This window comes from Pseudophryne corroboree, chromosome 8, assembly GCF_028390025.1.
Source record: "Pseudophryne corroboree isolate aPseCor3 chromosome 8, aPseCor3.hap2, whole genome shotgun sequence".
NCBI classification, from domain to species: domain Eukaryota; kingdom Metazoa; phylum Chordata; class Amphibia; order Anura; family Myobatrachidae; genus Pseudophryne; species Pseudophryne corroboree.
Genome location: NC_086451.1, coordinates 159,638,166 through 159,659,144, shown reverse-complemented (window position 1 = coordinate 159,659,144; position 20,979 = coordinate 159,638,166). Strand labels below are relative to the sequence as shown.

General features: G+C 47.9%; 23 non-coding genes and 2 pseudogenes across 23 annotated transcripts; 7 read left to right on the top strand and 18 right to left on the bottom strand.

The window, feature by feature from the left end:
* Positions 1 to 3,008: 3,008 nt before the first annotated feature.
* LOC134950973 (U1 spliceosomal RNA) lies at positions 3,009 to 3,172 on the top strand. Its single transcript, XR_010183797.1, has one exon. It is a non-coding gene; the product is annotated as a U1 spliceosomal RNA (small nuclear RNA).
* A 152-nt stretch (positions 3,173 to 3,324) lies between these two features.
* LOC134952793 (U1 spliceosomal RNA) lies at positions 3,325 to 3,466 on the top strand (annotated as a pseudogene).
* Positions 3,467 to 4,160: 694 nt separating this feature from the next.
* On the top strand, positions 4,161 to 4,324 carry LOC134951186 (U1 spliceosomal RNA). Its single transcript, XR_010183974.1, has one exon. It is a non-coding gene; the product is annotated as a U1 spliceosomal RNA (small nuclear RNA).
* A 152-nt stretch (positions 4,325 to 4,476) lies between these two features.
* LOC134953191 (U1 spliceosomal RNA) lies at positions 4,477 to 4,639 on the top strand. The gene has a single exon (XR_010185472.1). It is a non-coding gene; the product is annotated as a U1 spliceosomal RNA (small nuclear RNA).
* A 671-nt stretch (positions 4,640 to 5,310) lies between these two features.
* LOC134951212 (U1 spliceosomal RNA) lies at positions 5,311 to 5,474 on the top strand. The gene has a single exon (XR_010183994.1). It is a non-coding gene; the product is annotated as a U1 spliceosomal RNA (small nuclear RNA).
* A 152-nt stretch (positions 5,475 to 5,626) lies between these two features.
* On the top strand, positions 5,627 to 5,789 carry LOC134953559 (U1 spliceosomal RNA). Its single transcript, XR_010185636.1, has one exon. It is a non-coding gene; the product is annotated as a U1 spliceosomal RNA (small nuclear RNA).
* Positions 5,790 to 6,460: 671 nt separating this feature from the next.
* Positions 6,461 to 6,624, top strand: LOC134950826 (U1 spliceosomal RNA). Its single transcript, XR_010183677.1, has one exon. It is a non-coding gene; the product is annotated as a U1 spliceosomal RNA (small nuclear RNA).
* Positions 6,625 to 8,699: 2,075 nt separating this feature from the next.
* Positions 8,700 to 8,862, bottom strand: LOC134952465 (U1 spliceosomal RNA). Its single transcript, XR_010184980.1, has one exon. It is a non-coding gene; the product is annotated as a U1 spliceosomal RNA (small nuclear RNA).
* Positions 8,863 to 9,014: 152 nt separating this feature from the next.
* On the bottom strand, positions 9,015 to 9,178 carry LOC134951136 (U1 spliceosomal RNA). The gene has a single exon (XR_010183931.1). It is a non-coding gene; the product is annotated as a U1 spliceosomal RNA (small nuclear RNA).
* A 695-nt stretch (positions 9,179 to 9,873) lies between these two features.
* On the bottom strand, positions 9,874 to 10,015 carry LOC134953557 (U1 spliceosomal RNA; annotated as a pseudogene).
* Positions 10,016 to 10,167: 152 nt separating this feature from the next.
* On the bottom strand, positions 10,168 to 10,331 carry LOC134950410 (U1 spliceosomal RNA). The gene has a single exon (XR_010183334.1). It is a non-coding gene; the product is annotated as a U1 spliceosomal RNA (small nuclear RNA).
* A 670-nt stretch (positions 10,332 to 11,001) lies between these two features.
* On the bottom strand, positions 11,002 to 11,164 carry LOC134952412 (U1 spliceosomal RNA). Its single transcript, XR_010184939.1, has one exon. It is a non-coding gene; the product is annotated as a U1 spliceosomal RNA (small nuclear RNA).
* A 152-nt stretch (positions 11,165 to 11,316) lies between these two features.
* Positions 11,317 to 11,480, bottom strand: LOC134950704 (U1 spliceosomal RNA). Its single transcript, XR_010183577.1, has one exon. It is a non-coding gene; the product is annotated as a U1 spliceosomal RNA (small nuclear RNA).
* A 661-nt stretch (positions 11,481 to 12,141) lies between these two features.
* On the bottom strand, positions 12,142 to 12,304 carry LOC134952750 (U1 spliceosomal RNA). Its single transcript, XR_010185184.1, has one exon. It is a non-coding gene; the product is annotated as a U1 spliceosomal RNA (small nuclear RNA).
* A 153-nt stretch (positions 12,305 to 12,457) lies between these two features.
* Positions 12,458 to 12,621, bottom strand: LOC134950851 (U1 spliceosomal RNA). The gene has a single exon (XR_010183697.1). It is a non-coding gene; the product is annotated as a U1 spliceosomal RNA (small nuclear RNA).
* Positions 12,622 to 15,234: 2,613 nt separating this feature from the next.
* On the bottom strand, positions 15,235 to 15,397 carry LOC134953247 (U1 spliceosomal RNA). Its single transcript, XR_010185514.1, has one exon. It is a non-coding gene; the product is annotated as a U1 spliceosomal RNA (small nuclear RNA).
* Positions 15,398 to 15,549: 152 nt separating this feature from the next.
* On the bottom strand, positions 15,550 to 15,713 carry LOC134951712 (U1 spliceosomal RNA). The gene has a single exon (XR_010184401.1). It is a non-coding gene; the product is annotated as a U1 spliceosomal RNA (small nuclear RNA).
* A 671-nt stretch (positions 15,714 to 16,384) lies between these two features.
* Positions 16,385 to 16,547, bottom strand: LOC134952993 (U1 spliceosomal RNA). Its single transcript, XR_010185345.1, has one exon. It is a non-coding gene; the product is annotated as a U1 spliceosomal RNA (small nuclear RNA).
* A 152-nt stretch (positions 16,548 to 16,699) lies between these two features.
* Positions 16,700 to 16,863, bottom strand: LOC134951451 (U1 spliceosomal RNA). The gene has a single exon (XR_010184189.1). It is a non-coding gene; the product is annotated as a U1 spliceosomal RNA (small nuclear RNA).
* A 671-nt stretch (positions 16,864 to 17,534) lies between these two features.
* On the bottom strand, positions 17,535 to 17,697 carry LOC134953436 (U1 spliceosomal RNA). Its single transcript, XR_010185575.1, has one exon. It is a non-coding gene; the product is annotated as a U1 spliceosomal RNA (small nuclear RNA).
* Positions 17,698 to 17,849: 152 nt separating this feature from the next.
* On the bottom strand, positions 17,850 to 18,013 carry LOC134951726 (U1 spliceosomal RNA). The gene has a single exon (XR_010184413.1). It is a non-coding gene; the product is annotated as a U1 spliceosomal RNA (small nuclear RNA).
* Positions 18,014 to 18,683: 670 nt separating this feature from the next.
* LOC134952500 (U1 spliceosomal RNA) lies at positions 18,684 to 18,846 on the bottom strand. Its single transcript, XR_010185009.1, has one exon. It is a non-coding gene; the product is annotated as a U1 spliceosomal RNA (small nuclear RNA).
* A 149-nt stretch (positions 18,847 to 18,995) lies between these two features.
* LOC134953535 (U1 spliceosomal RNA) lies at positions 18,996 to 19,152 on the bottom strand. Its single transcript, XR_010185620.1, has one exon. It is a non-coding gene; the product is annotated as a U1 spliceosomal RNA (small nuclear RNA).
* A 673-nt stretch (positions 19,153 to 19,825) lies between these two features.
* On the bottom strand, positions 19,826 to 19,988 carry LOC134952182 (U1 spliceosomal RNA). Its single transcript, XR_010184761.1, has one exon. It is a non-coding gene; the product is annotated as a U1 spliceosomal RNA (small nuclear RNA).
* A 152-nt stretch (positions 19,989 to 20,140) lies between these two features.
* Positions 20,141 to 20,304, bottom strand: LOC134950464 (U1 spliceosomal RNA). Its single transcript, XR_010183379.1, has one exon. It is a non-coding gene; the product is annotated as a U1 spliceosomal RNA (small nuclear RNA).
* Positions 20,305 to 20,979: the final 675 nt, after the last annotated feature.

Genomic DNA, 20,979 nt, shown 5'->3' with positions numbered 1-20,979 from the left:
CTACCTGAGGTTTGCAATTCAGTATTGTCATTACCAATTTCAGACGTTGCCGTTTGGTCTGTCCACGGCTCCGAGGATTTTCACCAGGGTGATGGCGGAAATGATGGTTCTCCTTCGCAAACAAGGAGTCACAATTATCCCGTACTTGGATGATCTCTTGATAAAGGCGAGATCCAGGGACCAGTTGTTGCAAAACATTGCACTCTCCCTGACAGTTCTTCAACAACATGGTTGGCTCCTAAACTTGCCAAAATCGCAGTTGGTCCCAATGACGCGGTTGTTGTTTTTGGGAGTGATACTGGACACAGAAGAGGTTTTCTTCCAGTGGAAAGGCTATGGAGATCCAGAGTCTGGTCAAACAAATTCTGAAACCAGCAAGAGTGTTAATCCATCAATGCATTCGGTTGCTGGGGAAGATGGTTGCGGCCTACGAGGCCATTCAGTTTGGCAGGTTCCATGCTAGAGTGTTCCAGTGGGACCTGTTGGACAAGTGGTCCGGATCCCACCTACACATGCACCGGAGGATAATCCTATCTTCCAAGACCAGAATATCACTCCATTGGCGGCTGCACAGTTCTCACCTCCTAGAGGGGCGATGGTTCGGGATCCAGGACTGGATCCTAGGGACCACGGATGCAACCCTCCGAGGCTGGGGAGCAGTCACACAGGGGGAAAACATCCAAGGAAGATGGTCAAGTCGGGAAAGTTGTCTCCACATAAATGTTCTGGAGTTAAGGGCCATTTAATAACTGCAGACACAGTACGCACTGGGACGGGTGCCCTGCATCCTCTACGGACTAAGAGAAAAGGATTTACCGGTAGGTATTAAAATCCTATTTTCTCTAACGTCCTAGAGGATGCTGGGGACTCTGTAAGGACCATGGGGATAGACGGGCTCCGCAGGAGACATGGGCACTTTAAGAAAGACTTTAGTTCTGGGTGTGCAGTGGCTCCTCCCTCTATGCCCCTCCTCCATACCTCAGTTTGATACTGTGCCCAGTGGAAACTGTGTGCTTTTCAGGAGCTCTCCTGAGCTTTCTGACAGAAAGTATTTTGTTAGGTTTTTAATTTTCAGGGAGCACTGCTGGCAACAGACTCCCTGCATCGAGGGACTGAGGGGAGAGAAGCAGCCCTACTCTCTGAGTTGCAAGGTCCTGCTTCTTAGGCTACTGGACACCATTAGCTCCAGCGGGATTGGTACGCAGGATCTCACCCTCGCCGTCCGTCCCAGAGCCGCGCCGCCGTCCCCCTCGCAGAGCCGGAAGATAGAAGCCGGGTGAGTATGAGAAGAAAAGAGACTTCAGCGGTGGCAGAAGACTTCATGATCTTCACTGAAGTAATGCACAGCACTGCAGCTGTGCGCCATTGCTCCCATACACCTCACATACTCTGGTCACTGTAAGGGTGCAGGGCGCCCTGGGCAGCAATATAAACCTCTTTTTGCCAAAAATATAACATATATACAGCTGAGCACTGTATATATGTATGAGCCCCCGCCAATTTTACAGTTTAAGCGGGACAGAGGCCCGCCGCCGAGGGGGCGGGGCTTCTCCCTCAGCACTCACCAGCGCCATTTTTTCTCCACAGCACCGCTGAGGCAGCTCCCCAGACTCTCGCCTGCTGAAACCACGGTAGACAAGAGGGTTGAAAAGAGGAGGGGGGGCACATAATTCGGCGCAAATTACATACAGCAGCACTACTGGGCAAACATTAAGTTACTGTGTTATTCCTGGGTTATATAGCGCTGGGGTGTGTGCTGGCATACTCTCTCTCTCTGTCTCTCCAAAGGGCCTTGTGGGGAAACTGTTTTCAGAAAAAGCATTCCCTGTGTGTGTGGTGTGTCGGTACACGTGTGTCGACATGTCTGAGGAAGAAGGCTATATTAGAGAGGAGCGGGAGCAAATTAATGTGGTGTCTCTGCGACAGCTGATTGGATGGATATGTGGAATGTTTTAAATGCTAGTGTAAACTCAGTGCACAAAAGATTAGACAAGGCTGAAGCTTTGGGACAGTCAGGGTCTCAACCCATGCCTGATCCTATGTCGCAGGGACTGTCAGGGTCTCATAAGCGCCCACTATCCCAGATTGTTGACACAGATACTGACACGGATTCTGACTCCAGTGTCGATTACGATGATGCAAAGTTACAGCCAAAATTGGCAAAATCCATTCGATATAGGATTATGGCAATAAAAGATGTTTTGCACATCACAGAGGAACCCCCTGTCCCTGACAAGAGGGTACATAAGTACAAGGGAAAGAAGCCTGAGGTAACCTTTCCCCCCTCACACGAGCTGAACGAGTTATGTGAAAAAGCCTGGGAATCTCAAGATAAAAGACTGCAGATTTCCAAAAGGATTCTTATGGCGTATCCTTTCCCATCAATGGATAGGTTAAGATGGGAATCCTCCCCTAGGGTGGACAAAGCATTAACACGCTTATCCAAGAAGGTAGCCCTCCCGTCCCAGGATACGGCTACCCTCAAAGAGTCTGCTGACCGCAAACAGGAGATAACCCTGAAGTCCATTTATACACATTCGGGTACCTTACTCAGACCGGCAATTGCGTCGGCCTGGGTGTGTAGTGCTGTAGCAGCATGGACGGATACCTTATCTGAGGGGATGGATACCCTAGATAAGGATACTATTTTATTGACCCTGGGGCATATAAGAGATGCTGTCCTATATGTGTGTATGCAAAGTACAGGTGGTGCTGCAGGGCTCACACCCTTTTACTTGTCTTGTAGAGCAACTCTGGAGCTGTTATTGGATCCATCTGCTGCAGGACTTCCCCCAGGAATGCTTGCACTAGTTGTTGCATTTGGTATGTTGTTTGGGGGTGCTTCAGTATTAGGCAGCCTTCTGCCCTACCATGTTCATCTGAAAATATGTGTTCTCCCTGCAGTTGTTGTCCCCAGATGAGAGTTCCCTTGTGCTGCCTCAGTTGAATCTCCTTTACATGACAGAGATGTGCCTGAGCAGCGGCCCTCCCCAGCCCTATCCCAAGTCATACTTATTTTGCATAGGAGATACCATGGTCATGAAGATTGTTCTCCCAGGGTGAGGTTCATTCATTGCATTCTGGGTATGCTGACCCCTGTGATTTCCACAAATGTGGGAAACTCGACTGCATTATTTGTGGTAGTGGGGGACTGTGTTTGTTCTTTCCTCTGGTCAGCTCTGGTAAAAGTCAGATTTATTTGTCTCAGATCTTCCTCTAGCCTTGTTCTTCTATCGAGAGTTTCCTTATGCTGCCTCAGTTGGATCTACTTCACTTGACAGGGGGGTGCCCGAGCAGCGACCCTCCCCAGCTCTAGCCCAACTCCTACTTACCTGCCAGGTGAGATACTATGATCATGAAGTTGCTTCTCCCAGGACAAGGATCACCCATTGCACTCTGGGTGTGCTGCTCCTGCGATTTCCCCAAATGTGGGAAACTTGACTGCATAATTTGTGTTTCCCCTGGTCAGCTCTCATATAATTCAGATCTCTTTGTCTCAGGTCTCTCTCCAGCCTAGTTTGCTGTCTGTTTCCACTTCTTTTTTCTTGAGCCCCTCCCTTCTATACCCTAGTGCACTATCCTGACTTCTCCTCCCGTCTGCTTACTTAGTGCCTTACAATGCACAATGCAAACTACAGGTAGTGCTGCAGGGCCCACACCCTTTTACTTGCCTTACAGAGCAGCTCTGGAGCTGTTACAGTGCCCAGCTGCTGCAAGAAATCAGCTTGAATGCTTCAGGGGCTGGGGCATAGCCAACATGAGCCCCACACCGAAGGAGGGTGGAGGTGTTTAATGCGAACTAGGGGTCATCCAAGCGCCGCAAAAGGCCGCCATGCCTTGCACGCCCCTCTTCTCTATTCATATGCAGATGAGGGTTGATGCCAACTTTGACCCACTGCTTGGATGACATCACCATATGCAAATCCATCTGCTGCAGGCCTTCCCCCAGGAATGCTTGCACTAGTTGTTGCATTTGGTTTGTTGTTTGGGGGTGCTTCAGTATTAGGCAGCCTCTGCCCTCCCATGTTCATCTGAAAATATGTGTTCTCCCTGCAGTTGTTGCCCCCAGATGAGAGTTCCCTTGTGCTGCCTCAGTTGAATCTCCTTTACTTGACAGAGATGTGCCTGAGCAGCGGCCCTCCCCAGCTCTATCCCAAATCATACTTATTTTGCATAGGAAATACCATGGTCATGAAGATTGTTTTCCCAGGGTGAGGTTCATTCATTGCATTCTGGGTATGCTGACCCCTGTGATTTCCCCAAATGTGGGAAACTGGACTGCATTATTTGTGGTAGTGAGGGACTGTGTTTGTGCTTTCCTCTGGTCAGCTCTGGTAAAAGTCAGATTTCTTTGTCTCAGATCTTCCTCTAGCCTTGTTCTTCTTTCGAGAGTTCCCTTGTGCTGCCTCAGTTGGATCTCCTTCACTTGACAGGGGGGTGCCCGAGCAGCGACCCTCCCCAGCTCTAGCCCAGCTCCTACTTACCTGCCAGGTGAGATACTATGATCATGAAGGTGCTTCTCCCAGGGCAAGGCTCACCCATTGCACTCTGGGTGTGCAACTCCTGCGGTTTCCCCAAATGTTGGACACTTGACTGCATAATTTGTGTTTCACCTGGTCGGCTCTCGTATAATTCAGATCTCTTTGTCTCAGGTCTCTCTCCAGCCTAATGTGCAGTCTGTTTCCACTTCTCTTTTCTTGAGTTGCTCCCTTCTATGCCCTTGCGCACTATCCTGACTTCTCCCGTCTGCTTACTTTGTGCCTTCCAACGCACAATGCAAACTACAGGTAGTGCTGCAGGGCCCACACCCTTTTACTTGCCTTACAGAGCAGCTCTGGAGCTGTTACAGTGCCCAGCTGCTGCAAGAAATCAGCTTGAATGCTTCAGGGGCTGGGGCATAGCCATCATGAGCCCCACACCGAAGGAGGGTGGAGGTGTTTAATGCGAACTAGGGGTCATCCAAGCACCGCAAAAGGCCGCCATGCCCTGCATGCCAATTTTCTCTTTTCATATGCAGACGAGGGTTGAAGCCAACTTTGACCCACTGCTTGGATGACATCACCATATGCAAATCCATCTGCTGCAGGCCTTCCCCCAGGAATGCTTGCACTAGTTGTTGCATTTGGTTTGTTGTTTGGGGGTGCTTCAGTATTAGGCAGCCTTCTGCCCTCCCATGTTCATCTGAAAATATGTGTAACTCCTGCAGTTGTTGTCCCCAGATGAGAGTTCCCTTGTGCTGCCTCAGTTGAATCTCCTTTACTTGACAGAGATGTGCCTGAGCAGCGGCCCTCCCCAGCCCTATCCCAAATCATACTTATTTTGCATAGGAGATACCATGGTCATGAAGATTGTTCTCCCAGGGTGAGGTTCATTCATTGCATTCTGGGTATGCTGACCCCTGTTATTTCCCCAAATGTGGTAAACTTGACAGCATTATTTGTGGTAGTGGGGGACTGTGTTTGTGCTTTCCTCTGGTCAGCTTTGGTAAAAGTCAGATTTCTTTTTCTCAGATCTTCCTCTAGCCTTGTTCTTCTTTCGAGAGTTCCCTTGTGCTGCCTCAGTTGGATCTCCTTCACTTGACAGGGGGGTGCCCGAGCAGCGACCCTCCCCAGCTCTAGCCCAACTCCTTCTTACCTGCTAGGTAAGATACTATGATCATGAAGGTGCTTCTCCCAGGGCAAGGCTCACCAATTGCACTCTGGGTGTGCTGCTCCTGCGATTTCCCCAAATGTGGGAAACTTGACTGCATAATTTGTGTTTCCCCTGGTCGGCTCTCGTATAATTCAGATCTCTTTGTCTCATGTCTCTCTCCAGCCTAGTTTGCTGTCTGTTTACACTTCTTTTTTCTTGAGCCGCTCCCTTCTATGCCCTTGCGCACTATCCTGACTTTTCCCGTCTGCTTAATTTGTGCCTTCCAACGCACAATGCGAACTACAGGTAGTGCTGCAGGGCCCACGCCCTTTTACTTGCCTTACAGAGCAGCTCTGGAGCTGTTACAGTGCCCAGCTGCTGCAAGAAATCAGCTTGAATGCTTCAGGGGCTGGGGCATGGCCAACATGAGCCCCACACCGAAGGAGGGTGGAGGTGTTTAATGCGAGCTAGGGGTCATCCAAGCGCCGCAAAAGGCTGCCATGCCCTGCACGCCCCTTTTCTCTTTTCATATGCAGACGAGGGTTGAAGCCAACTTTGACCCACTGCTTGGATGACATCACCATATGCAAATCCATCTGCTGCAGGCCTTCCCCCAGGAATGCTTGCACTAGTTGTTGCATTTTGTTTGTTGTTTGGGGGTGCTTCAGTATTAGGTAGCCTTCTGCCCTCCCATGTTCATCTGAAAATATGTGTTCTCCCTGCAGTTGTTGTCCCCAGATGAGAGTTCCCTTGTGCTGCCTCAGTTGAATCTCCTTTACTTGACAGAGATGTGCCTGAGCAGCGGCCCTCCCCAGCCCTATCCCAAATCATACTTATTTTGCATAGGAGATACCATGGTCATGAAGATTGTTCTCCCAGGGTGAGGTTCATTCATTGCATTCTGGGTTTGCTGACCCCTGTGATTTCCACAAATGTGGGAAACTCGACTGCATTATTTGTGGTAGTGGGGGACTGTGTTTGTGCTTTCCTCTGGTCAGCTCTGGTAAAAGTCAGATTTCTTTGTCTCAGATTTTCCTCTAGCCTTGTTCTTCTTTCGAGAGTTCCCTTGTGCTGCCTCAGTTGGATCTCCTTCACTTGACAGGGGGCTGCCCGAGCAGCGACCCTCCCCAGCTCTAGCACATGTAAGTTTGTTTTTATTTTACTACATTGTGGTTTGTGGCTCTATACCATGTAATGCATGTCTTTTAACAGTAGTCAAGTCTTCCAATGTGCTTGTTAGTGAAACCCAATACATAGCTTTATTTTATTTTGTTTCTTCAAATATTGAATGCATATGTCTTATAACTTTTTTTTTCAATATATAAACATTTTTATTATAAGATTTTCAATGACACAAGTACATCCAAGTTGCAGATTATGGGTTGTGAAGGACAAATCAACCATATAAACAATTTAAGCAATTTAAATTGCATGCAGGTAGTAGAATATCAAACTCCTTGGATGAGAGTTGGTCGTAATAAACTAGGATAGAAAAGAATAAAGTAGAAAATAAGATTTTAAACCTACCGGTAAATCTTTTTCTCGTAGTCCGTAGAGGGTGCTGGGGACTCCGTAAGGACCATGGGGATAGACGGGCTCCGCAGGAGACATGGGCACTTTAAGAAAGACTTTAGTTCTGGGTGTGCACTGGCTCCTCCCTCTATGCGCCTCTATGCCACAGTTAGAGAAACTGTGCCCAGAGGAGACTGACAGTATGAGGAAAGGATTTTGTTAATCCAGGGCAAGATTCATACCAGCCACACCAATCACACCGTATAACTTGTGATAAACTACCCAGTTATGAGTACGAAAAAACAACATACTGTAGCATCAGTGCAGGACCGATGCAACTATAACATAACCCTTATTGAAGCAATAACTATATACAAGTATTGCAGAAGTAGTCCGCACTTGGGACGGGCGCCCAGCATCCTCTACGGACTACGAGAAAAAGATTTACCGGTAGGTTTAAAATCTTATTTTCTCTAACGTCCTAGAGGATGCTGGGGACTCCATAAGGACCATGGGGATTATACCAAAGCTCCAAAACGGGCGGGAGAGTGCGGATGACTCTGCAGCACCGATTGAGCAAACATGAGTTCCTCCTCAGCCAGGGTATCAAACTTATAGTATTTTGAAAAGGTGTTTGAACCTGACCAAGTAGCAGCTCGACACAGCTGTAGTGCCGAGACCCCTCGGGCAGCCGCCCAAGAAGAGCCCACTTTCCTCGTGGAATGGGCCTAGACCGATTTCGGTAACTGCAATCCAGCCATAGAATGCGCTTGCTGAATCGTGTTACAAATCCAGCGAGCAATAGCCTGCTTTGAAGCAGGGGCACCAATCTTGTTGGTTGCATACAGGACAAACAGCGCTTCAGTTTTCCTGACTCTAGCCGTCCTGGCCACGTAAATTTTCAAAGCCCTGACCACATCAAGTAACTCGGAATCCTCCAAGTCACGCGTAGCCAAAGGCACCACAATAGATTGGTTCATATGAAAAGATGAGACCACTTTTGGTAGGAATTGAGGATGGGTCCGCAATTCCGCTCTATCCACATGGAACACCAAATATGGGCTTTTATGTGACAAAGCCGCTAATTCCGACACTCGCCTAGCCGAAGCCAAGGCTAATAACATGACCACCTTCCACGTGAGATATGTTAACTCCACCGTTTTAAGGCTGCTAAAAACTGCTAGCGAGCAATCAACTCAGAATGACCCCCATAGTGTATTGCAAGAAAATATCTGTAAATCGAAAGGTACCGTAAGTGCGGTATATACTCGCACTTCTTTGCGGGGCGAGAACATCTCCCCTAAGTGAAGTCAGCCCTATGAATAGAGTTTGTGTGATCCCTGTGCAGCAGTCACAGAAAGGGTTCATCTCTGCAGTTTGTCACTCAAATTACATTGTTGCATTTTTTCTAGAAGTGGATCTGAGAGCTGTTACCCGCAGACCAGCTACAATAATTATCCTGGGATAGTGCGCAAGGGCATAGAAGGGAGCGGCTCAAGAAAAGAGAAGTGGAAACAGACAGCAAACTAGGCTGGGGAGAGACCTGAGACAAAGAGATCTGAATTATACGAGAGCCGACCAGGGGAAACACAAATTATGCAGTCAAGTTTCCCACATTTGGGGAAATCGCAGGAGCAGCACACCCAGAGTGCAATGGGTGAGCCTTGCCCTGGGAGAAGCACCTTCATGATCATAGTATCTTACCTGGCAGGTAAGTAGGAGTTGGGCTAGAGCTGGGGAGGGTCGCTGCTCGGGCACCCCCCTGTCAAGTGAAGGAGATCCAACTGAGGCAGCACAAGGAAACTCTCGAAAGAAGAACAAGGCTAGAGGAAGATCTGAGACAAAGAAATCTGACTTTTACCAGAGCTGACCAGAGGAAAGCACAAACACAGTCCCTCACTACCACAAATAATGCAGTCCAGTTTCCCACATTTGGGGAAATCACAGGGGTCAGCATACCCAGAATGCAATGAATGAACCTCACCCTGGGAGAACAATCTTCATGACCATGGTATCTCCTATGCAAAATAAGTATGATTTGGGATAGGGCTGGGGAGGGCCGCTGCTCAGGCACATCTCTGTCAAGTAAAGGAGATTCAACTGAGGCAGCACAAGGGAACTCTCATCTGGGGACAACAACTGCAGGGAGAACACATATTTTCAGATGAACATGGGAGGGCAGAAGGCTGCCTAATACTGAAGCACCCCCAAACAACAAACCAAATGCAACAACTAGTACAAGCATTCCTGGGGGAAGGTCTGCAGAAGACGGATTTGCATACGGTGATGTCATCCAAGCAGTGGGCCAAAGTTGTCTGGAACCCTCATCTGCATATGAAAAGAGAAAAGGGGTATGCAGGGCATGGCGGCCTTTTGCGGCGCTTGGATGACCCCTAGTTCGCATTAAATACCCCCACCCTCCTTCTGTGTGGGGCTCATGTTGGCCATGCCCCAGCCCCTGAAGCATTCAAGCTGATTTCTTGCAGCAGCTGGGCACTGTAACAGCTCCAGAGCTGCTCTGTAAGGCAAGTAAAAGGGTGTGGGCCCTGCAGCACTACCTGTAGTTTGCATTGTGCATTGTAAGGCACAAAGTAAGCAGACGGGAGGAGAAGTCAGGATAGTGCACAAGGGTATAGAAGGGAGGGGCTCAAGAAAAAAGAAGTGGAAACAGACAGCAAACTAGGCTGGAGAGAGACCTGAGACAAAGAGATCTGAATTATATGAGAGCCGACCAGGGGAAACACAAATTACGCAGTCAAGTTTCCCACATTTGGGGAAAACACAGGGGCAGCACACCCAGAGTGCAATGGGTGATCCTTGCCCAGGGAGAAGCAACTTCATGATCATAGTACCTCACCTGGCAGGTAAGTAGGAGTTGGGCTAGAGCTGGGGAGGGTCGCTGCTCGGGCACCCCCCTGTCAAGTGAAGGAGATCCAACTGAGGCAGCACAAGGGAACTCTCGAAAGAAGAACAAGGCTAGAGGAAAATCTGAGACAAAGAAATCTGACTTTTACCAGAGCTGACCAGAGGAAAGCACAAACACAGTCCCCCACTACCACAAATAATGCAGTCGAGTTTCCCACATTTAGGGAAATCACAGGGGTCAGCATACCCAGAATGCAATGAATGAACCTCACCCTGGGAGAACAATCTTCATGACCATGGTATCTCCTATGCAAAATAAGTATGATTTGGGATAGGGCTGGGGAGGGCCGCTGCTCAGGCACATCTCTGTCAAGTAAAGAAGATTCAACTGAGGCAGCACAAGGGAACTCTCATCTGGGGACAACAACTGCAGGGAGAACACATATTTTCAGATGAACATGGGAGGGCAGAAGGCTGCCTAATACTGAAGCACCCCCAAACAACAAACCAAATGCAACAACTAGTGCAAGCATTCCTGGGGGAAGGCTGCAGCAGATGGATTTGCATATGGTGATGTCATCCAAGCAGTGGGTCAAAGTTGGCTTCAACCCTCGTCTGCATATGAAAAGAGAAAAGGGGCGTGCAGGGCATGGCGGCCTTTTGCGGCGATTGGATGACCCCTAGTTCGCATTAAACACCTCCACCCTCCTTCGGTGTGGGGCTCATGTTGGCTATGCCCCAGCCCCTGAAGCATTCAAGCTGATTTCTTGCAGCAGCTAGGCACTGTAACAGCTCCAGAGCTGCTCTGTAAGGCAAGTAAAAGGGTGTGGGCCCTGCAGCACTACCTTTAGTTCGCATTGTGCGTTGGAAGGCACAAATTAAGCAGACGGGAGAAGTCAGGATAGTGCGCAAGGGCATAGAAGGGAGCGGCTCAAGAAAAAAGAAGTGGAAATAGACAGCAAACTAGGCTGGAGAGAGACCTGAGACAAAGAGATCTGAATTATACGAGAGCCGACCAGGGGAAACACAAATTATGCAGTCAAGTTTCCCACATTTGGGGAAATCGCAGGAGCAGCACACCCAGAGTGCAATGGGTGAGACTTGCCCTGGGAGAAGCACCTTCATGATCATAGTATCTCACCTGGCAGGTAAGTAGGATTTGGGATAGAGCTGGGGAGGGTCGCTGCTCGGGCACCCCCCTGTCAAGTGAAGTAGATCCAACTGAGGCAGCACAAGGAAACTCTCGATAGAAGATCAAGGCTAGAGGAAGATCTGAGACAAATAAATCTGACTTTTACCAGAGCTGACCAGAGGAAAGAACAAACACAGTCCCCCACTGCCACAAATAATGCAGTCGAGTTTCCCACATTTGGGGAAATCATAGGGGTCAGCATACCCAGAATGCAATGAATGAACCTCACCCTGGGAGAACAATCTTCATGACCATGGTATCTCCTATGCAAAATAAGTATGACTTGGGATAGGGCTGGGGAGGGCCGCTGCTCAGGCACATCTCTGTCAAGTAAAGGAGATTCAACTGAGGCAGCACAAGGGAACTCTCATCTGGGGACAACAACTGCAGGGAGAACACAAATTTTCAGATGAACATTGGAGGGCAGAAGGCTGCATAATACTGAAGCACCCCCAAACAACAAACCAAATGCAACAACTAGTGCAAGCATTCCTGGGGGAAGGCCTGCAGCAGATGGATTTGCATATGGTGATGTCATCCAAGCAGTGGGTCAAAGTTGGCTTCAACCCTCGTCTGCATATGAAAAGAGAAAAGGGGCGTGCAGGGCATGGCGGCCTTTTGCGGCGCTTGGATGACCCCTAGTTCGCATTAAACACCTCCACCCTCCTTCGGTGTGGGGCTATGCCCCAGCCCCTGAAGCATTCAAGCTGATTTCTTGCAGCAGCTGGGCACTGTAACAGCTCCAGAGCTGCTCTGTAAGGCAAGTAAAAGGGTGTGGGCCCTGCAGCACTACCTGTAGTTTGCATTGTGCGTTGGAAGGCACAAAGTAAGCAGACGGGAGAAGTCAGGATAGTGCGCAAGGGCATAGAAGGGAGCAACTCAAGAAAAGAGAAGTGGAAACAGACAGCAAACTAGGCTGGAGAGAGACCTGAGACAAAGAGATCTGAATTATACGAGAGCCGACCAGAGGAAACACAAATTATGCAGTCAAGTGTCCAACATTTGGGGAAACCGCAGGAGCAGCACACCCAGAGTGCAATGGGTGAGCCTTGCCCTGGGAGAAGCACCTTCATGATCATAGTATCTCACCTGGCAGGTAAGTAGGAGTTGGGCTAGAGCTGGGGAGGGTCGCTGCTCGGGCACCCCCCTGTCAAGTGTATGAAGATCCAACTGAGGCAGCACATGGAAACTCTCGAAAGAAGAACAAGGCTAGAGGAAGATCTGAGACAAATAAATCTGACTTTTACCAGAGCTGACCAGAGGAAAGCACAAACACAGTCCCCCACTACCACAAATAATGCAGTCGAGTTTCCCACATTTGGGGAAATCACAGGGGTCAGCATACCCAGAATGCAATGAATGAACCTCACCATGGGAGAACAATCTTCATGACCATGGTATCTCCTATGCAAAATAAGTATGATTTGGGATAGGGCTGGGGAGGGCCGCTGCTCAGGCACATCTCTGTCAAGAATTTATAAAGTCTATACATATATATAACCAAATGTCAATATATATATATAGAACCCAGCGCTCCTATCAAAACTTATCTATTTCACCAATTTGTTGCTTATTTAATCTTTATACATCTATTAATTTTCACCATATATTATAAAATGCTGCTCCCATAGGTAGTACTGTTCTACCAATAATAAACCAAATTTTAAAGATAATCACACTTGTTATTAAGGGAGCACAAAAAATAAAATATACAAGCTCTTTATTTTTAAAAAATATATATAGACAGAAGAAACCCACATTCAATAAAATACAAAGGAGTCAACATATATAGGCACCACTATCCATATCTAAATGTAATCAGGATCTATTTCATATTGCCCTTGATGACAACGGAATGTTTATTAAAGTGTCCAAAAAATCCTCCTGGATACAGCTGTTGTAATTTAATCATTACTTTCCAATTGTAATTGATACATTAAATTCCTTCTTGTGGATGAACAGCAACAGTTGTAACCAACGCCTCTTATTTACTGCAGTTAAAGTTCATATGTAACTCACGTGAGTAATGAAAGAAAACAGGGGGAGAGCGCTGTGATGGTTGGTGAAACACAGCGGTATGCTACGACCCCCGTTAACCGTGGCTGGATCTTATTGGCACTCGCGGTCGGGATATTTCTCCCTGCCGTGGGGTAGAGACCTCCTTTTGCTCGGTCTCAAATTGCTTTTTCCCCTTCACCGCTGTCTTTACATCAGACGTCCGCCGTGATGTAGCTCGTTCATGAACGGGCTTATATCTCAGCAATCAGAGTGTCCGGTAATCACCTTCCTTACGCGTTTTTCCGCTGTTATCCAAGAGCGGTTTCGTCAGAGGATACATCAGCAGCCTAGCAGGCTCTTTTTAAAATGCACCGGACCAATAGCATTACTAATTAGTTGATTGGATACATACATGTACTAATTGGATGCATACATGTAATGACTCACATATGGAACAACTTTCTAATTGCAATTGCACATATAAAGGCATTTCATAATATAAAAATAAGCAACATGGTGATTAAAAATAATAATAAAATAAGCAACAAGGTGGTTTAAAAATAACAGAAAATATATAATCTATATACAGATTAACCTATAATCTTTCAATCAATACCTCATATCTATAATCACATATACATAATTCAGAGACTCAGCACTAAGGATCCCCATTTACTTATATAAAACCTTTTAGGGTAACATAAATCCATGCCACTACTAAAGCAGTTCTTGTGGCGCAGGGGAAACATCAAATGCACTCTATGCAGCTAGTCCCATGTTCGAATCCAACCTGCTCAGCTTAACATCCATATTATTTATTTACTTTTAATGGGATCATTCTATCAATTCATTTTTACCTTTAATTTTTGTTAATATTATTTCTATATTTCATTATTTTAACCCCTGGAATAACTACATTGCTGTTTAAACAACAAAAAGAATTGAAGAAAAAATAAATATTAAACAGACAATTTAAGGATTCGAAGATTTAAATATTTAAAGATTTTAAAATTTAAAACAGGGAGGGGGGGGGCCTTTTGGGAGAAGGAGGGGAAAAAAATAAAAATAGAAAAAAAAATATATATAGAACCAAGAGAAAGTGTAAAAAGAGGATGGAGGAAGAAATCTGATGTTCATCATTACTAGTGGATTTTACTAAAGAACTTTAAAGGAACACACACAACAGGATTATACAGTTTCATCCTAAGAGGAAAGCTGTTTCCAAAATAGCTACTTCTAATAATTTTGTTTATTTATTAAACATACAATAAATGGATATTCAATAAATAATATATTAGGTAAATCAATAGATAAAATCTTCAGAGACTGCCAATGTTGTTCAGTTCGATGCTCTCATTCAGACCATCAGGTGTAAGGGTACCCAAAGAAAAAATCCAAAATGCCTCCCTTGTCAAGTAAAGGAGATTCAACTGAGGCAGCACAAGGGAACTCTCATCTGGGGACAACAACTGCAGGGAGAACACATATTTTCAGATGAACATGGGAGGGCAGAAGGCTGCCTAATACTGAAGCACCCCCAAACAACAAACCAAATGCAACAACTAGTACAAGCATTCCTGGGGGAAGGCCTGCAGCAGATGGATTTGCATATGGTGATGTCATCCAAGCAGTGGGTCAAAGTTGGCTTCAACCCTCGTCTGCATATGAAAAGAGAAAAGGGGCGTGCAGGGCATGGCGGCCTTTTGCGGCGCTTGGATGACCCCTAGTTCGCATTAAACACCTCCACCCTACTTCGGTGTGGGGCTCATGTTGGCTATGCCCCAGCCCCTGAAGCATTCAAGCTGATTACTTGCAGCAGCTGGGCACTGTAATAGCTCCAGAGCTGCTCTGTAAGGCAACTAAAAGGGTGTGGGCCCTGCAGCACTACCTGTAGTTCGCATTGTGCGTTGGACGGCACAAAGTAAGCAGACGGGAGAAGTCAAGATAGTGCGCAAGGGCATAGAAGGGAGTGGCTCAAGAAAAGAGAAGTGTAAACAGACAGCAAACTAGGCTGGAGAGAGACATGAGACAAAGAGATCTGAATTATACGAGAGCCGACCAGGGGAAACACAAATTATGCAGTCAAGTTTCCCACATTTGGGGATATCGCAGGAGCAGCACACCCAGAGTGCAATTGGTGAGCCTTGCCCTGGGAGAAGCACCTTCATGATCATAGTATCTCACCTAGCAGGTAAGTAGGAGTTGGGCTAGAGCTGGGGAGGGTCGCTGCTCGGGCACCCCCCTGTCAAGTGAAGGAGATCCAACTGAGGCAGCACAAGGGAACTCTCGAAAGAAGAACAAGGCTAGAGGAAGATCTGAGACAAAGAAATCTGACTTTTACCAGAGCTGACCAGAGGAAAGCACAAACACAGTCCCCCACTACCACAAATAATGCTGTCAAGTTTACCACATTTGGGAAAATAACAGGGGTCAGCATACCCAGAATGCAATGAATGAACCTCACCCTGAGAGAACAATCTTCATGACCATGGTATCTCCTATGCAAAATAAGTATGAGTTGGGATAGGGCTGGAGAGGGCCGCTGCTCAGGCACATCTCTGTCAAGTAAAGGAGATTCAACTGAGGCAGCACAAGGGAACTCTCATCTGGGGACAACAACTGCAGGAGGTACACATATTTTCAGATGAACATGGGAGGGCAGAAGGCTGCCTAATACTGAAGCACCCCCAAACAACAAACCAAATGCAACAACTAGTGCAAGCATTCCTGGGGGAAGGCCTGCAGCAGATGGATTTGCATATGGTGATGTCATCCAAGCAGTGGGTCAAAGTTGGCTTCAACCCTCGTCTGCATATGAAAAGATAAAATTGGCATGCAGGGCATGGCGGCCTTTTGCGGTGCTTGGATGACCCCTAGTTCGCATTAAACACCTCCACCCTCCTTCGGTGTGGGGCTCATGATGGCTATGCCCCAGCCCCTGAAGCATTCAAGCTGATTTCTTGCAGCAGCTGGGCACTGTAACAGCTCCAGAGCTGCTCTGTAAGGCAAGTAAAAGGGTGTGGGCCCTGCAGCACTACCTGTAGTTTGCATTGTGCGTTGGAAGGCACAAAGTAAGCAGACGGGAGAAGTCAGGACAGTGCGCAAGGGCATAGAAGGGAGCAACTCAAGAAAAGAGAAGTGGAAACAGACTGCAAATTAGGCTGGAGAGAGACCTGAGACAAAGAGATCTGAATTATACGAGAGCCGACCAGGTGAAACACAAATTATGCAGTCAAGTGTCCAACATTTGGGGAAACCGCAGGAGTAGCACACCCAGAGTGCAATGGGTGAGCCTTGCCCTGGGAGAAGCACCTTCATGATCATAGTATCTCACCTGGCAGGTAAGTAGGAGCTGGGCTAGAGCTGGGGAGGGTCGCTGCTCGGGCACCCCCCTGTCAAGTGAAGGAGATCCAACTGAGGCAGCACAAGGGAACTCTCGAAAGAAGAACAAGGCTAGAGGAAGATCTGAGACAAAGAAATCTGACTTTTACCAGAGCTGACCAGAGGAAAGCACAAACACAGTCCCTCACTACCACAAATAATGCAGTCCAGTTTCCCACATTTGGGGAAATCACAGGGGTCAGCATACCCAGAATGCAATGAATGAACCTCACCCTGGGAAAACAATCTTCATGACCATGGTATCTCCTATGCAAAATAAGTATGATTTGGGATAGAGCTGGGGAGGGCCGCTGCTCAGGCACATCTCTGTCAAGTAAAGGAGATTCAACTGAGGCAGCACAAGGGAACTCTCATCGGGGGACAACAACTGCAGGGAGAACACAAATTTTCAGATGAACATGGGAGGGCAGAAGGCTGCCTAATACTGAAGCACCCCCAAACAACAAACCAAATGCAACAACTAGTGCAATCATTCCTGGGGGAAGGCCTGCAGCAGATGGATTTGCATATGGTGATGTCATCCAAGCAGTGGGTCAAAGTTGGCTTCAACACTCATCTGCATATGAATAGAGAAGAGGGGCATGCAGGGCATGGCGGCCTTTTGCGGCGCTTGGATGACCCCTAGTTCGCATTAAACACCTCCACCCTCCTTCGGTGTGGGGCTCATGTTGGCTATGCCCCAGCCCCTGAAGCATTCAAGCTGATTTCTTGCAGCAGCTGGGCACTGTAACAGCTCCAGAGCTGCTCTGTAAGGCAAGTAAAAGGGTGTGGGCCCTGCAGCACTACCTGTAGTTCGCATTGTGCGTTGGAAGGCACAAAGTAAGCAGACGGGAGAAGTCAGGATAGTGCGCAAGGGCATAGAAGGGAGCGGCTCAAGAAAAGAGAAGTGGAAACAGACAGCAAACTAGGCTGGAGAGAGACCTGAGACAAAGACATCTGAATTATACGAGAGCCGACCAGGGGAAACACAAATTATGCAGTCAAGTTTCCCACATTTGGGGAAATCACAGGGGCAGCACACCAAGAGTGCGATGGGTGAGCCTTGCCCTGGGAGAAGCACCTACATGATCATAGTATCTCACCTGGCAGGTAAGTAGGAGTTAGGCTAGAGCTGGGGAGTGTCGCTGCTCGGGCACCCCCCTGTCAAGTGAAGGAGATCCAACTGAGGCAGCACAAGGGAACTCTCGAAAGAAGAACAAGGCTAGAGGAAGATCTGAGACAAAGAAATCTGACTTTTACCAGAGCTGACCAGAGGAAACCACAAACACAGCCCCCCACTACCACAAATAATGCAGTCGAGTTTCCAACATTTGGGGAAATCACAGGGGTCAGCATACCCAGAATGCAATGAATGAACCTCACCCTGGGAGAACAATCTTCATGACCATGGTATCTCCTATGCAAAATAAGTATGATTTGGGACAGGGCTGGGGAGGGCCGCTGCTCAGGCACATCTCTGTCAAGTAAAGGCAATTCAACTGAGGCAGCACAAGGGAACTCTCATCTTGGGACAACAACTGCAGGGAGAACACATATTTTCAGATGAACATGGGAGGGCAGAAGGCTGCCTAATACTGAAGCACCCCCAAACAACAAACCAAATGCAACAACTAGTGCAAGCATTCCTGGGGAAGGCCTGCAGCAGATGGATTTGCATATGGTGATGTCATCCAAGCAGTGGGTCAAAGTTGGCTTCAACCCTCATCTGCATATGAAAAGAAAAAAGGGATGTGCAGGGAATGGCGGCCTTTTGCGGCGCTTGGATGACCCCTAATTCGCATTAAACATCTCCACCCTCCTTCGGTGTGGGGCTCATGTTGGTTATGCCCCAGCCCCTGAAGCATTCAAGCTGATTTCTTGCAGCAGCTGGGCACTGTAACAGCTCCAGAGCTGCTCTGTAAAGCATGTAAAAGGGTGTGGGCCCTGCAGCACTACCTGTAGTTTGCATTGTGCGTTGGAAGGCACAAAGTAAGCAGACAGGAGAGGTCAGAATAGTGCGCAAGGGCATAGAAGGGAGCGGCTCAAGAAAAGAGAAGTGGAAACAGACAGCAAACTAGGCTGGAGAGAGACCTGAGACAAAGAGATCTGAATTATACGAGAGCCGACCAGGGGAAACACAAATTATGCAGTCAAGTTTCCCACATTTGGGGAAATCACAGGGGCAGCACACCCAGAGTGCAATGGGTGAGCCTTGCCCTGGGAGAAGCACCTACATGATCATAGTATCTCACCTGGCAGGTAAGTAGGAGTTGGGCTAGAGCTTGGTAGGGTCGCTGCTCGGGCACTTCCCTGTCAAGTGAAGGAGATCCAACTGAGTCAGCACAAAGGAACTCTCGAAAGAAGAACAAGGCTAGAGGAAGATCTGAGACAAATAAATCTGACTTTTACCAGAGCTGACCAGAGGAAAGCACAAACACTACCACAAATAATGAAGTCGAGTTTCCCACATTTGGGGAAATCACAGGGGTCAGCATACCCAGAATGCAATGAATGAACCTCACCCTGGGATAACAGTCTTCATTACCATGATATCTCCTATGCAAAATAAGTATGATTTGGGATAGGGCTGGGGAGGGCCGCTGCTCAGGCACATCTCTGTCAAGTAAAGGAGATTCAACTGAGGCAGCACAAGGGAACTCTCATCTGGGGACAACAACTGCAGGGAGAACACATATTTTCAGATGAACATGGGAGGGCAGAAGGCTGCCTAATACTGAAGCACCCCCAAACAACAAACCAAATGCAACAACTAGTACAAGCATTCCTGGGGGAAGGTCTGCAGAAGACGGATTTGCATACAGTGATGTCATCCAAGCAGTGGGCCAAAGTTGGCTGGAACCCTCATCTGCATATGAAAAGAGAAAAGGGGTATGCAGGGAATGGCGGCCTTTTGCGGCGCTTGGATGACCCTTAGTTCGCATTAAACACCCCCACCCTCCTTCGGTGTGGGGCTCATGTTGGCAATGCCCCAGCCCCTGAAGCATTCAAGCTGATTTCTTGCAGCAGCTTGGCACTGTAACAGCTCCAGAGCTGCTCTGTAATGCAAGTAAAAGTTTGTGGGCCCTGCAGCACTACCTGTAGTTTGCATTGTGCATTGGAAGGCACAAAGTAAGCAGACAGGAGGAGAAGTCAGGATAGTGCACAAGGGTATAGAAGGGAGGGGCTCAAAAAAAAGAAGTGGAAACAGACTGCAAACTAGGCTGGAGAGAGACATGAGACAAAGAGATCTGAATTATATGAAAGCCGACCAGTGGAAACACAAATTATGCAGTCAAGTTTCCCACATTTGGGGAAATCACAGGGGCAGCACACCCAGAGTGCAATGGGTGAGCCTTGCCCTGGGAGAAGCACCTTCATGATCATAGTATCTCACCTGGCAGGTAAGTAGGAGTTGGGCTAGAGCTGGGGAGGGTCGCTGCTTGGGCACCCCCCTGTCAAGTAAAGGAGATCCAACTGAGGCAGCACAAGGGAACTCTCGAAAGAAGAACAAGGCTAGAGGAAGATCTGAGACAAAGAAATCTGACTTTTACCAGAGCTGACCAGAGGAAAGCACAAACACAGTCCCCCACTACCACAAATAATGCAGTCAAGTTTCCCACATTTGGGGAAATCACAGGGGTCAGCATACCCAGAATGCAATGAATGAACCTCACCCTGGGAGAACAATCTTCATGACCATGGTATCTCCTATGCAAAATAAGTATGATTTGGGATAGGGCTGGGGAGGGCCGCTGCTCAGGCACATCTCTGTCAAGTAAAGAAGATTCAACTGAGGCAGCACAAGGGAACTCTCATCTGGGGACAACAACTGCAGGGAGAACACATATTTTCAGATGAACATGGGAGGGCAGAAGGCTGCCTAATACTGAAGCACCCCCAAACAACAAACCAAATGCAACAACTAGTGCAAGCATTCCTGGAGGAAGGCCTGCAGCAGATGGATTTGCATATGGTGATGTCATCCAAGCAGTGGGTCAAAGTTGGCTTCAACCCTCGTCTGCATATGAAAAGAGAAAAGGGGCGTGCAGGGCATGTCGGCCTTTTGCAGCGCTTGGATGACCCCTAGTTCGCATTAAACACCTCCACGCTCCTTCGGTGTGGGGCTCATGTTGGCTATGCCCCAGCCCCTGAAGCATTCAAGCTGATTTCTTGCAGAAGCTGGGCACTGTAACAGCTCCAGAGCTGCTCTGTATGGCAAGTAAAAGGGTGTGGGCCCTGCAGCACTACCTGTAGTTCGCATTGTGCGTTGGAAGGCACAAAGTAAGCAGATGGGAGAAGTCAGGATAGTGCGCAAGGGCATAGAAGGGAGCGGCTCAAGAAAAGAGAAGTGGAAACAGACAGCAAACTAGGCTGGAGAGCTCTTCTGTCTATATTTTGCA